We start from the raw sequence: 14,000 nt of genomic DNA, 5'->3' as shown, positions 1-14,000 counted from the left end.
TCCCACAAAGCAGTAACTTTCTATGCATGTGTGTTACCTGTGTAGTCTATGTCTTTAGTCTATGTTTGCAAATTAGAGGGTGATTTAAATGAAAAAGACCTCTCCCCCAGTAAGCTACCTAGCCCCACAGAACTGAATATGGAAAGACACCATCCAATTAAATTACGTTAATTTCTGTTAATCTAGTTTCACCTCTCCATTTCCATTAACTTAATTTGGTTCTTTATCACTCATTTGCATCATCAGAACAGTTTCTGTTTAAAATCAAAGGTTGAGCGCATACTTGTGTGCCAAGTACTGTGCTGGAACTTGCTGTAGAAAGATGATTATGGGGCAGTTTCTACCTGAAGTCTAGTGCAGGAAGCTGACAGATGCAGAGAATTTTCAAGGTAGTGTGGCAGCATGGCAAGTGTGGGCATGCGCTGTGTGTGTGTGTGTGTGTGTGTGTGTGTGTGTGTGTGTGTGTGTGTGTGTGTGTGTGTGTGTATGCTTAGGGCGGTGGCAGTGGTGAGGAAGCCTTCCAGGAAAGGGTGATGCTTGACCTGAGTCTTGAAGCACAGTTAGAAGTGAGTCAGGGGAGAAAAATGTGGTGCAGGAGGGACTCTTTTAGTCTGTGGTGTTTGCTAGAGGATTAAGCCTTAAGGAAGGGAGTTGGGAAAGGTAGGCTGAAAAAGCAGTCGGAGATCAGATCCTGGGGGCGTCTTGTATGTCCTTTTGAGGAGCATGGCTTTGCGCTGCAAAGAGGAGGCTCCAAGAATTTTATAGAGAAAAGTAAGGTGGGCTAAGAGTGATCTATGGCTCACTCTGCTCAGATGCATTCAATCGCCCAGATCAGTGGGGTGGGGTTTGAGGGGATTATAATGTAAAGGAACAGCTGATGGCTGCTCACTGTTCTTGGGTGTCCTGCTTCCCTGTCTTTCCTTCCATGAACCTTCCTTGTTGGCACCCCTCACCCCAGCCTCAAAAGTAAATTTTAGGATATAGGCCTCGGAGTACCCGCCCTGGCACAGTGGTTAACGAATCCGACTAAGAACCATGAGGTTGCGGGTTCGATCCCTGGCCTTGCTCAGTGGGTTAAGGATTCAGTGTTGCCGTGAGCTGTGGTGTAGGCTGCAGATGCGGCTCGGATCCCGAGTTGCTGTGGCTCCGGTGTAGGCTGGAGGCTATAGCTCCGATTCGACCCCTAGCCTGGGAACCTCCATATGCCACGGGAGTGGCCCTAAAAATGGCAAAAAGGCAAAAAGGCAAAAAAAAAAAAAAAAAAAAAAAAAGAACATAGGCCTGGAGTTCCCTTCGTGACTCAGTGGTTGACGAACCCAACTAGGATCCATGAGGATGTGGGTTTGATCCCTGGCCTTGCTCAGTGGGTTAAGGATCCGGTGTTGCCATGAGCTGTGGTGCAGGTCGCAGACGGGGCTCAGATCCCGTGTTGCTGTGGTGTGGTGTAGGCTGACAGCTACAGCTCCAGTTCGACTCCTAGCCTGGGAACATGCCTGAGAGTGCAGCCCTAAAAAGACAAAAAATAAAGAAGAGCAAAGGGCAGAGGTGAAACTTGAAAGCAGAACCCCTGAAGCCAGCTAGACCTGAAGTGAGGCCCATGGACTTCTAGTAATATGCGTAAACTAATTTCTTTTTCAATTAAAAATAGGGTATTGTTTTATTTGCAACTAAAATTAGGGACTGAGGGATTTCCTGGGTTGGAGATTTCAGGGCTAAAACGAAGACTGTCCCACGTAAACAGAAGCTGTTGGTTATCCTACTACCAGGGCAGGCACGGAGGCTGGAGTCTCGAGGGGAGGCTTTTGCAATTGTTCAGTCAACGGGAATCAGATGGGCCTGAACTTGCCATTGATGAGGAAAATCAAGGTTGGATTTTAGACGTATTTGGGACATGAAGTGGGCCAGGCTGTGTGATCAGATGTAAGGAATGAGGGGGAAATTCTTAAATGCTGCTCAAGTTTCTGGCTGGGGCAATTTAGACACAATACTGCTATCAATTAAAGTTTTGGGAGGGAAGGTGGGTTTAATCCTGGACACATTATGTTTCAAGTCTTTGTGTGACTATCTATTAAAAATGTCCAGTAGAATAGGCAATCTGGATGCTTGAACAAAAATGGGCTGGATGTTGTTTTTTTTTTTTTTTTGGCCGCACCCTTGGCATGTAGAAGGTCCCAGGTCAGAGGTGGAACCCTCGCCACAGCTGTAACCAGAGCCACAGCAGTGACAATGCCCCATGCTTACACTGCTGAGCCACGAGGGAACTCCGGGCTGAACATGTTTAGATTTTGGAATCCTCACCATATAACCGTGGGAGATTTCCAAATAGATTGAGTAGCAGTGGGCCAGGGATAGAAATTTGGGACTGAGGGTGGGATTTTAGAAGAGGGGTCAGATGGGAAAAAGGAGAATCTAAAGTCACAGGAGTTCCCATCGTGGCTCAGTGATTAATGAATCCAACTAGGAATCATGAGGTTGTGGGTTTGATCCGTGGCCTCGATCAGTGGGTTAAGGATCCAGCATTGCTGTGAGCTGTGGTGTAGGTCGCAGATGCGGCTTGGATCCTGAGTTGCTGTAGGCCAGTGGCTACAGCTCCGATTAGACCCCTAGCCTGGGGACCTCCATATGCCGCAGGTGTGGCCCTAGAAAAGGCAAAAAAAAAAAAAAAAAAAAGGTCACGGAAGCTGGCTGCTGGGGCAGCATGATGAGTGTACAGAAGAGAATAATTCCCACTGTTAGAGGCATCCCAAAGCAGAGACTAAATGATTCCATTGAATTTTGAAATTAAGAGTGTGCTGGCCATTTTATTGGGTGAAATCAGTTTTGCTGTGTTAGTGGGAATTGGTTGCAGTTGGTCAAGAAGATGATAAGTGGGGAAGAGAGGACGGGGATTGTGGACCACTCTCTGGGGTCTGGGGAAATCTTTCTTTTTTTTTCTTTTGTGGCCACATCCAAGGCATATGGAAGCTTCCGGGCCAGGGATTGATCCTGCACCACAGCAGTGACCCAAGCCACTGCACTGACAATGGCAGATCCTTAACCCGCTGTGCCACGGGAGAACTCCTCTATGGGGAAATCTTGATAAAGGAGAGAAAGGGATAAGAGGCCTTGGGAATAGCTGGAGGACTTGGCCTTAAACCCGAGGTTGCCTCTCACCTCTGAGTCTGATGGAAGTTGTTTGTTGGGGTGTGATGGAGACACTGAGGTGGGGGAAGGTAGGCTGAATGGCCCCAGCGTGTTTTTGCTGGGGAAAGCAGGATTATTTGCTTGATGGGAAGGAGATAAATAGGGGAACCGAGTAGGGTGAGAAAGGTTTGGAATGGAGAAGTTTAACAAGGACTTACAGGAGTTCCCGTATTGGCTCAGTGGTTAACAAATCCGACTAGGAATCATGAGGTTGTGGGTTCGATCCCTGGCCTTGCTCAGTGGGTTAAGGATCCGGCGTTGCTGTGACCTGTGGTGTAGGTTGCTGACGCGGCTTGGATCCCGAGTTGCTGTGTGTGTCTCTGGTGTAGGCCAGTGGCTCCAGCTCCAATTAGACCCCTGGCCTGGGAATCTCCATATGCCGTGGGTGAGGCCCTAGAAAATGCAAAAAGACAAAACAAAACAAAACAAAAAACAAGTACTAATAATTGTGAAATGCTGCTGCCAGTTCCTCTCCACTAGTTTATTCTCCTTGTTCATTCTAAGGATCTTTAGGAAAACAAGGCTTATCGGAGTTCCTGCTGTGGTGCAATGGGATCAGCAGCATCCTTGGAGCACAGGGATGCAGGTTCAATTCCTCCTCTGACCACCACCCCCATCTGTGGGTTAGATCGAAACTGCAGGTGGCTCTGGTCCCTGGCCCCAAGGGGTGGCCAAAAAAGAAAAAAGAAAGAAAACAAAGCTTATCATGTCAGGACCCTGCCTAAACAACTCTACCAATTTCTTCCTCTTGCCTGTATGATCAATAGGAACACTTAACCTTTGATAAATGGACTCAAACTTCCTGGCACCGTCAACATTTTCCTCCCCATACTCCCACCCCAGAAATGGCTTACTGCAATGCCCCAGACTTCTTTAGAAACTAGCGTTTGTACACAGTTTTTGATGCTGGGAATATCCTTTCCCTATTCTTCACTTACAAACTCCTGCTCATCCCTCAAGGCCCAACTGGTATATTGTTTCCCCTGTGAAACCTCTCCTCATTCAGGGCGGTGACTTCTTATAATAGCATGTACCCCATTGCATGGTAATTTATTGTTTGTGTTGCCTCCTACTGCCCCCCTCCAACCCCCACCCTGTTTTGGGAGATTCTAATTTTTTCTGGGTTTCTCCTGGAACATATTAGCACAGTGCTTATAGGCACTACTACAGTCCTAGTAGAAGCTCAACCAATGAATGAATTCCTCTTTGCCCGGCTTCTGCAAACCAAATGCTCTGCTATTCACATTTAATGCTCCGTGTGCTCTTTCTCTTTTTGTAGTTATGTGTTTATGAACTCATGATACCTGGTTAATGCTGTGTTGAAGAACTTTGCTCACTTAATTCTATTAATTGCTTATGTACAAAATACCTTTCTACACTTCATTTTTCCTTCCAAATTCTTTCCAGTCCTGATGAGTCAGTAGCTGAAGTATCAGGAAGTGATTCTTTAAATATCTTTTAAATATCTATAATTATACACAGCAAACCCACATACCCTTCTATGACCCCATACCCTAGACTTTGGTTCTTTTCCTCCTGCTTTTCAGTTCAAGGAGAAAAATGTGAAATGACTGAGGGTGAAGATGGCCAAAAGTGGCCAAAATATCCAAAAGCAAATTGCTATCCTCTTCCAAATTTGTGTAATATTGGAAACGAGAAGAAATGTTAATAATTACCTAGACTAAATCCTTCTTACAATGTAGATCTTTTTTTTTTCTTTTTTTGGAAACAGGCCCAGAAGGCATATAAATCCTAAGATTGCACAGCAAATTAGTGGCAGTCCAACCAGAAACATATTTCCTAATTCCAAGGCCTGTTTTTTCTCTTACCTTCATACTGACAACTCATGAAAAAATGCAGGTTTTTTTTTTTTAAGCATATCAAATGCATTTTTGGTCTCTCTGAACTTTGATTTTGCTCATGTGTAAAGTAGAGATAATAATAGTAGTGACCTCATGGGTTTGTTGTGAGAATTAAGTGAATTAATGGATGCAAAATGCTGGGAATAGTACCTAACCATAGTAAGTGCCTGGAGTCTAGTATTGTTTATTATTTTTTTAAAAAAACTCAATGAATTTTGTTATATTTATAGTTGTACAGCAATCATCACAACTTAATTTTATAACATATCCGTCTCAAACTCCCAGACCATCCCTCTACAACACACCCCCAACCTGTCTCCTTTGATAACTGTTAAGTTTTTCAAAGTCTGTGAGTCAGTTTCTGTTCTGCAAATAAAATCATTTGTATCCTTTTCTTAGGTTCCACATATGAGTGATGGCATATGATGTTTGTGCCTCACTGTCTAACTTCACTTAGCATCATAATTTCTAGGTCCATCTGTGTTGCTGCAAATGCCATTATTTCATTCCTTTTTATGGCTGAGTAATATTCCATTGTGTATAAGTACCACATTTTTATTCACTCCTCTGTTGATGGACATTTAGGTTGCTTCCATGTCTTCGCTGTTGCATATAGCGCTACAATGAACACTGGGGTTAATGTATCTTTTTTTTTTTTTTTTTTTTTTGTCTTTTTTTTGTTGTTGTTGTTGTTGCTATTTCTTGGGCCGCTCCCTCAGCATTATTGTTGTTGTTGTTGTTGTTGCTATTTCTTGGGCCGCTCCCGCGGCATATGGAGGTTCCCAGGCTAGGGGTTGAATCGGAGCTGTAGCCACCGGCCTACGCCAGAGGCACAGCAACGCGGGATCCGAGCCGCGTCTGCAACCTACACCACAGCTCACGGCAACGCCGGATCGTTAACCCACTGAGCAAGGGCAGGGACCGAACCCGCAACCTCATGGTTCCTAGTCGGATTCGTTAACCACTGCGCCACGACGGGAACTCCAAATGTATCTTTTTGAGTCATGGTTTTTTCTGGATAGATGCTCAGGAATGGGATTGCTGGATCAAATGGTTGTTTGTTTTTGTTTTTATCATCATTGCTCTAGAAGGTGCATCTGAGAAGATATTGCTATGATTTATGTCAGTAAGTGTTCAGCCTATGTTTTCATCTAAGAGTTTTGTAGTATCTGGTCTTATATTTAGGTCTTTAATCCATTTTGCGTTATTTTTCAATATGGTGTTAGGGAATATTCTAATTTCATTCTTTTACTTGTAGCTGTCCGGTTTTCCCAGCACCACTTATTGAAGAGATTGAATTTTCTCCATTGTGTTTTCTTGCCTCCTTTGTCATAGATTAGTTGACTGTAGGTACAAGGGCTTAATTCTGGGCTTTCTATCCTGTTCTACTGATCTATGTTTCTGTTTCTATGCCAGTACCATACTGTTTTGATGATGATAGCTTTGTAGTATAGTCTGAAACTAGGGGGCCTGATTCCTCCAGCTCCATTTTTCTTTCTCGGAATGGCTTTGGCTGTTCTGGGTCTTTTGTGCTTCCAAACAAATTTTAAAATATTTTGTTCTAGTTCTGTGAAAGAATGCCATTGGTAATTTGATAGGGATTGCATTGAATCTATAGATTGCCTTGGATAGTATAGTCATTTTCACAATATTGACTCTTTCATCCTTGTGTCATCCTTGCTTTCTTTCATCAGTGTCTTATAGTTTTCAGAGTACAGGTCTCTTATCTCTTAGGTAGGTTTATTCCTAGGTATTTTATTCCTTTTGATGTGATGGTAAATACGATCGTTTCCCTAATTTCTCTTTCTGATCTTTCATTGTTAGTATATAGAAATGCAGTCAACTTCTGTGTATTAATTTTGTATCCTGTAACTTTACCAAATTCATTGATGAGCTCTAACAGTTTTCTGGTAGTGTCTTTAGGGTTTTCTAGGTATAGTATCATGGCATCTGCAAGACTGATAATTTTGCTTTTTCCTTTCCAATTTGGATTCCTTTTATTTCTTTTTATTCTCTGATTGCCATGGCTAGGACTTCCAAACTATGTTGAACAGTAGTGGTAAGAGCAGACACCCTTGTCTTATTCCTGATCTTAGTGGGAATTCTTTCAGCTTTTCACCATTGAGAATGATGTTAGTTGTGGGTTTGTCGTATATGGCCTTTATTATGTTGAAGTAGGTTCCCTCTATGCCCACTTTCTGGAGGGTTTTTATTGGAAATCGGTATTGGATTTTGTCAAAAGCCTTTTTCTATTGAGAGGATCATGTGGTTTTTATTCTTCAGTTTGTTAATGTGGTGTATCACACTGATTGATTTGAGGATATTGAAAAATCCTTTCATCCCTGAGTTAAATGCCACTTGATCATGGTGTACTTTTAATGTATTGCTGGATTTGGTTTGCTAGTATTTGGTTGAAGATTTTTGCATCTATGTTCATCAGTGACGTTAGCCTGTAATTTTCTTTTTTTGTGGTATCTTTGTCTGATTTTGGTATTAAGGTGATGGTGACCTCATAGAATGGGTTTGGGAGTGTTCCTTTCTCTGTAGTTTCTTGGAATAGTTTCAGAAGGATAGGTATTAACTCTTCTCTAAATTTTTTGATAAAATTCCCCTGTGAAGCAGTCTGGTCCTGGACTTTTTTTGTATGTTGGAAGTTTTTTAATCACAGTTTCAATTTCAGTACTTGTGATTGTCCATTCATCTTTTCTATTTTGTCTTGGTTTAGTCTTAGAGGATTATACTTTTCTAAGAATTTGTTAATTTTTTCTAGGTTGTCTGTTTTATTGGTATATAGTTTCTTGCAGTAATCTCTTATCATCCTTTGTATTTCTCTGTTGTATTTCTCCATTGTGACTTCTCCTTTTTCATTTCTAACTTTACTAATTTGAGTCCTCTCATTTTTTCTTGGTAAGCCTGGCTACAGGTTGGTCAATTTTGTTGATCTTTTCAAAAAACCAGCTTTTAGTTTCACTGATCTTTTCTATGGTTTTCTTTGTTTCTGTTTCATTTATTTATGCTCTGATCTTTATGATTTCTTTCCTTCTGCTAACTTTGGGTTTTGTCTGTCCTCTCTTTAGTTGCTTTAAGTGTAAAGTTAGGTCGTTTGAGATTTTTCTTGTTTCCTGAAGTAGGCTTACATTGCTATTCCCCCTTAGAACAGCTTTTGCTGAGTCCTTTAGATTTTGGATTGTTGTGTCCTTGTTGTTATTTGTTTCTAGGTATTTTTTAATTTTTTCATTGTTTGTTTAGTAGCATGTTTTTTAGTCTCCAAGTGTTTGCTTTTTACAGTTTATTTCTTGTTGATTTCCAGTTGTATAATGTTGTGGTCATAAAAGATGCTTGATATGATTTCAGTTTCCTTAAATTCACTAAGGCTTGATTTGTGGCTTAGAATGTGCTCTGTCCTAGAGAATGATCCATGTGCACTTGAGAAGACTGTTCTCTGCTGCTTTGGGATGAAATGTTCTATAAATACGTATTTGAGTCCATCTGGTCTAATGCATCATGTAAGGCCTGTGTTTCCTTGTTGATTTTCTGTCTGGATGATCTGTCCATTGCTGTAAGTGGGGTACTAAAGTCCCCTACTATTATTGTGTTATTGTCAATTTCTCCTTTTAAGGTTGTTAGCAGTTGCCTTATATATTGAGGTGATCCTATGTTGGGTGCATATATATTTACAATTGTTATATCTTCTTGGATTAATCCTTTGATCATTATGTAATGTCCTTCTTTGTCTCTTATAATATCATTTTTTTCCCCATGTCCACAGTAACTTGGGATCCACGCTGAGTCTGTGACCTACACCACAGCTCATGGCAACACTTAACCCACTGAGCAAGGCCAGGGATCAAACCTGGATCCTCATGGATACTAGTTGGGTTTGTTACTGATGAGCCATGGCAGGAACTCCTATAATATTCTTTATTTTAAGGTCTACTTTATCTATCTGATATGAGTATTGCTACTACAGCATTCTTTTGATTTCCATTTGCATGAAATGTTTTCTTTCATCCTTGTACTTTCAATTTGTTTGTGTCCCTATAAAAGTGAGTCTCTTGAAGACAGCATATATACGGGTCTTGTGTTTTTTTTTTTTTTTTTTTTTTTTTGGTTTCCATTCACCTGGTCCATGTCTTTTGGTTGGAGCATTTAGTCCATTTACATTTAAGGTAATTTTTTTGCCTTTTTAGAGCTGCACTCGAGGCATATGGAGAATCCCAGGCTAGGGGTCCAATCAGGGCTGAGGCTGCCAGCCTACACCACAGCAGTGCCAGAGCTGAGCCGTGTCTGTGACCTACACCATAACTCACAGCAATGAGGGATCCTTAATCCACTGAGTGAGGTCAGGGTCAAACCTGCATCCTCGTTGATACTAGTCATGTTCATTTCTGCTGGGCCACAACAGGAGCTCCTTAAGGTAATTATTGATATGTATGTTCTTATTGCCATTTTATTAATTCTTTTGTATTTTTTTTGTTGGCCTTTTTTTCTTCCCTTCTTCTTTTGTTCTCTTCTCTTGTGGTTTGATGGCTGTCTTTAGTGTTTGGATTGCCTTTTCTTATTTGTATATCTATTGTAGATTTTTTTGTTGGCAGTTACCATGAAATTTTGATATAGGATTCTATATATATGTATATATGTGTGTGTGTATACACAAGATTGTCTTAAGTTGTTGGTTTCTTAACTGCAAGTGCATCTCCAGTATCCTGCATTTGTATCCTCTTCTCATGATTTCTGGTTTTGATAGCGTATTTTTGTGTGGATGGTTTGATTTCCTACCTTTACTATATGCATGCCTTTATAGGTGAGCCTTGTCATTTGTAATGTTTTTGTTTCTAGTGGTGGCATTTTCTTTTCCATCTAGAGAAGTTCGTTTAGTATTTGTTGTAAAGCTGGTTTAGTGATACTGAATTCTTTTAGCTTTTGCTTTTCTCTAAAGCTTTTGATTTCTCCCTCAAATCTGAATGAGAGCCTTGCTGGGTAAAGTAATCTTGATTGGAGGTTTTTTCCTTTCATCACTTAAGTATATTGTGCCACTCCTTTCTAGCTTGCAGAGTTTCTGCTGAAAAATCAGCCAATAACCTTATTGGGATTCCTTTGCATGTTGTTTGTTTCTTTTCCCTAGCTGCTTTTAATATTTTCTCTTTGTCTTTACTTTTGGTCAGTATGATTAATATGTATGTCTGTGTATTTCTCCTTGGGTTTATTTTATATGGTACTCGTTGTGCTTCCTGGATTTGAGTGAATAATTCCTTTCCCATGTTAGGGAAGTTTTTGGCTATTATCTCTTCAATTATCTTCTCTGGCCCTTTCTCTCTCTTCTCCCTCTGTCATCTATATTATGGATGTTGGTGTGTTTAACATTGTCCCAGAGTTCTCTGAGACTGTCTTCATTTCTTTTCAGTCTTTTCTCTTTTTTCTGTTTTGCATCAGTGATTTCCACCAGTCTGTCTTCCACCTCATCTCACTTATTTGTTCTTCTGCCTCCTGTAGTCTGCTGTTGGTTCCTCCTAGTGAATTTTTTTTTTGATAGACAAGAAATAGATTTATTAGGATAGGACACTTGTGAGAGATGCAAGCAGGCAGGCAAGGAGGCTCTGCCCCAGGATCTGGTGGGCTACCCCTCCTACTGAATTTTTTATTTTGGTTATTATGTTTTGCATCTCTGCTTGCTTAATCTTTAAATCTTCTGTTTCTTTGCTCAGTGTTTCTTGTAATTTATCAGTTATTTCCAAGATCTTGAATCATCTTTGCTATCATTAATCTAAAGTCTTTTTCATGGAGGTTGGTAATCTCCAGATCCAAAACACTCCAAAAACACTTAACTGTTTTTCTGGTGTTTTTTCTTGTTCCCTTATCTGAGTCATAATTCTCTTCCTTTTCATTATTTATAGGCAGACTTAGGGTTGTAGCCTCTCTTGCATCTGAAGTCTGCTCCCCTTGTGGCTGAAGTTGGTATGGGGGCTTACTGCTGGCTTCCTGATGGGAGTGACTATTGCCTGCCCACTGGTAGATGGAGCTGATTCTTATTGCTCTGGGCGGTGGGGCTTTGTCTCTGGGTATGATTAGAGGTGGCTGTGTTCTGGAGGGTCTTTAGGCAGCTTGTTTGCTGATGGGTGGGGCTGTCTTCCCACTGGTTTGTTGTTTGGCCTGGGGCTTCTCAACCCTGATGGGTAGGGCCAGATTTTTCTAAAATGGCCACCTCTAGAGGAGTTCTTGCTGACGATTATTCCTGAGACCTTTGCTTCCAATGTCCTTCCCCCACAATGAGCCACAAGAAGGTCCAACCAAGAACCACAAGAAGGTCTAACCCAGATTCTTATGGAGCCTCTGCTTTGCCCTAGGACCCAGAGCACATGAAAGCTTATATGTACATTTCAAGAGTGGAGTCTCCATTTCCCCCAGTCCCATGGGGTCCTGCACAGAAGCCCTGGTGGCCCTCAACTCCAAATGTTCTGGGGGTTCCTCCTCCTGATGCCAGATTCCCAGGCTCAGGAACCTGATATGGGGCTCAGAACCCTCACTCATTCCCATGGGTGAGCCTCTGTGATATAGTTACTTTCTAGTTTGTGGTCCACCCTACCCAGAGGGATTGCTTATATTGTGTAATCACCCCTCATACTGCCTCTGTGTGGCCTTCTCTTTGTCTTCTAGAGTAGGATATCTTTTTTTGATAGTGTCCAGTCTATTTTTTGTTGAAGGTTGTTCAGTAGTTGGTTGTAATTTTGTTGTTTTTATGAAAGAAGGTGAACTCCAGTCCTTCAACTCCATCATCTTAATCCCTTCTGTTTAGTCTAGTTTTGAAACCATCCTCAAATCTCCTGCAGCCTCCTAGTAGACTTGTTGCTTCCACTCCTGTCCCTCTGATCCTTCTTTAAATCTAGCATTGTTTATTCTTATTTAAGTTCCTGGATATTACATTCTTGATTACTAAGGAACTAATTTACTCACTTTATCTCACTGGATTGATTTTATGTAAATTTTTTTTTAATTAAAAAAAGTTTTGTGGGAGTTCCCATCATGTTGCAGCAGAAATGAATCCAACTAGGAACCATGAGGTTGTGGGTTCAATCCCTGGCCTTGGTCAGTGGATTAAGGATCTGGTGTTGCTGTGAGCTGTGGTGTAGGTCACAGATGTGGCTCAGATCTGGTGTTGCTGTGGCTGTGGCGTAGGCCAGCAGCTATATCTCTGATTAGACCCCTACCCTGGGAACCTCCATATGCCATGGGTGTGGCCCTCAAAAGACAAAAAGACAAAAAAAAATTTGTTGTACATCAACTCAAATATTATTTGTTTTAGGTATACAACATAGTGATTCACAATATTTAAAGATTACACCCCACTTATAGCTATTATAAATTATTGACTATATTCCCTGTACTTTGTAACTTATTTATTTTATACATAGTATTAGTCTTAATCCCCTACCCCTGTTTTGCCCCTCTCCCACTATCACTACTGGTAATGACTAGTTTGTTGTCTGTGTTGTTTTTGCTACATTCACTAGTTATTTTCTTTTTATGAGTTTTAGATTCTACATATAAGTGATATCATACAGTTATTTTTCTTTGTCTGACTTTCACTTAGCATAATTCCCTCCAAGTCAATCTGTGTTGTTGTAGAAGGCAAAATTTCATTCTTTTCTATGGCTAAGTAGTATTCTATTGTGTACATACACAAGAGTATTCCATGTGTTATGTATGTTCATCTATTGATACTTAGATTGCTTCCATGTCTTGGTTATTGTAAATAGTGCTGCTATATATATTGGGATGCAAATATTTTTTTGAATTAGTGTTTTCATTTTTTTTAGATGTATACCCAGGAGTGAAATGACTGGGTCGTATGGTATTTCTGTTTCTTACTTGATTACTTTTAAAATTCCCCGAGTTATTTTTATCTCCCCCCACCCCTTCAACCATGCTACAAATATGAAGACAGACCATAGGCTGTACGTCCAGGTGACCAAGGTGTATGGAATTAGGGTCTGCACCTTTTAGTTGTAGGATCCTGCAAAACTTGCCTGACTTCTCTGAGTCTCAATTCCTCACCTATAAAGAGTTAAATAGTCTTTCCTTTCAAGGGTTGCTGTGAGGCTTAACTGGGAGGATACATGCTGAGTGCCCTGCCCAGTGTCAATGCTGGGCCCCTCCCTTCCTCAGAGCCTCATATGAATGTCTATAAATATGGACATGTTGTACAGCTCATAATGACATGTACTTCGTCGATGTCAGATCTAAAAGGGTTTGTGTAGAACAGAGCAATTCTAATGCATTGGCCATGTAAAAATGTCTCAAGGTTAAAAGTAGGAATGATCTGCTGCATGTAGATGATTCTTGCTGTGCAGCTAAAGAAATGCTCATCTTCTGATAGACTGTAAGGCTTCTTTATGATTTTTGCCATGTTCAAGTACAAGCTGTGCAATTATAGACCCACATTTTTGAACTATAAATAGGCTGGATTTTTATTTAAATCTACCTTAGAAGGAAGCTATATCACAACTTGTTCAGTGAATGACTGCTTTAGGCCTGCCCCAGGATATCAATATACAGATCCACAGGGTCCTTGTGATGTCACATGGTTAATGTCCTATGTCAGCACCAGATTTCAGGTCTTTTCCTGGATTAAGCTAACTTCTATCATTAAGCAGTGTGTGTGTGTGTGTGTGTGTGTGTGTGTGTGTCTGTGTCTGTAAAGTGGGGGTATGGTTGGATCTAGAGACCAAAAGTAGCAACTTGCACATATTTAACTTCCAAATTTGAGATCTGACCATTATATATTGCAACCATTCCAATTACTTGCTTTCATAACTGAATAGATTATCTAGGAGAATTTGTAGGATATAAAATTCTTCACATGTAAAATTCATTCTCAATATACCTTAAACTTTATTTTAAATTTCTCCTTTGTCCAAAGCATTGTTTCCTCCATAGACGAATACTTAAGTCATTAGC

Source organism: Sus scrofa, chromosome 6, assembly GCF_054392235.1.
Source record: "Sus scrofa isolate SSC_HxYL_T2T_F1_AM1 chromosome 6, Sscrofa_HxYL_maternal_Yorkshire_Landrace_v2.0, whole genome shotgun sequence".
NCBI lineage: Eukaryota > Metazoa > Chordata > Mammalia > Artiodactyla > Suidae > Sus > Sus scrofa.
The sequence above is the reverse complement of the archived record's forward strand: the minus strand, read 5'-3'. Positions refer to the sequence as shown.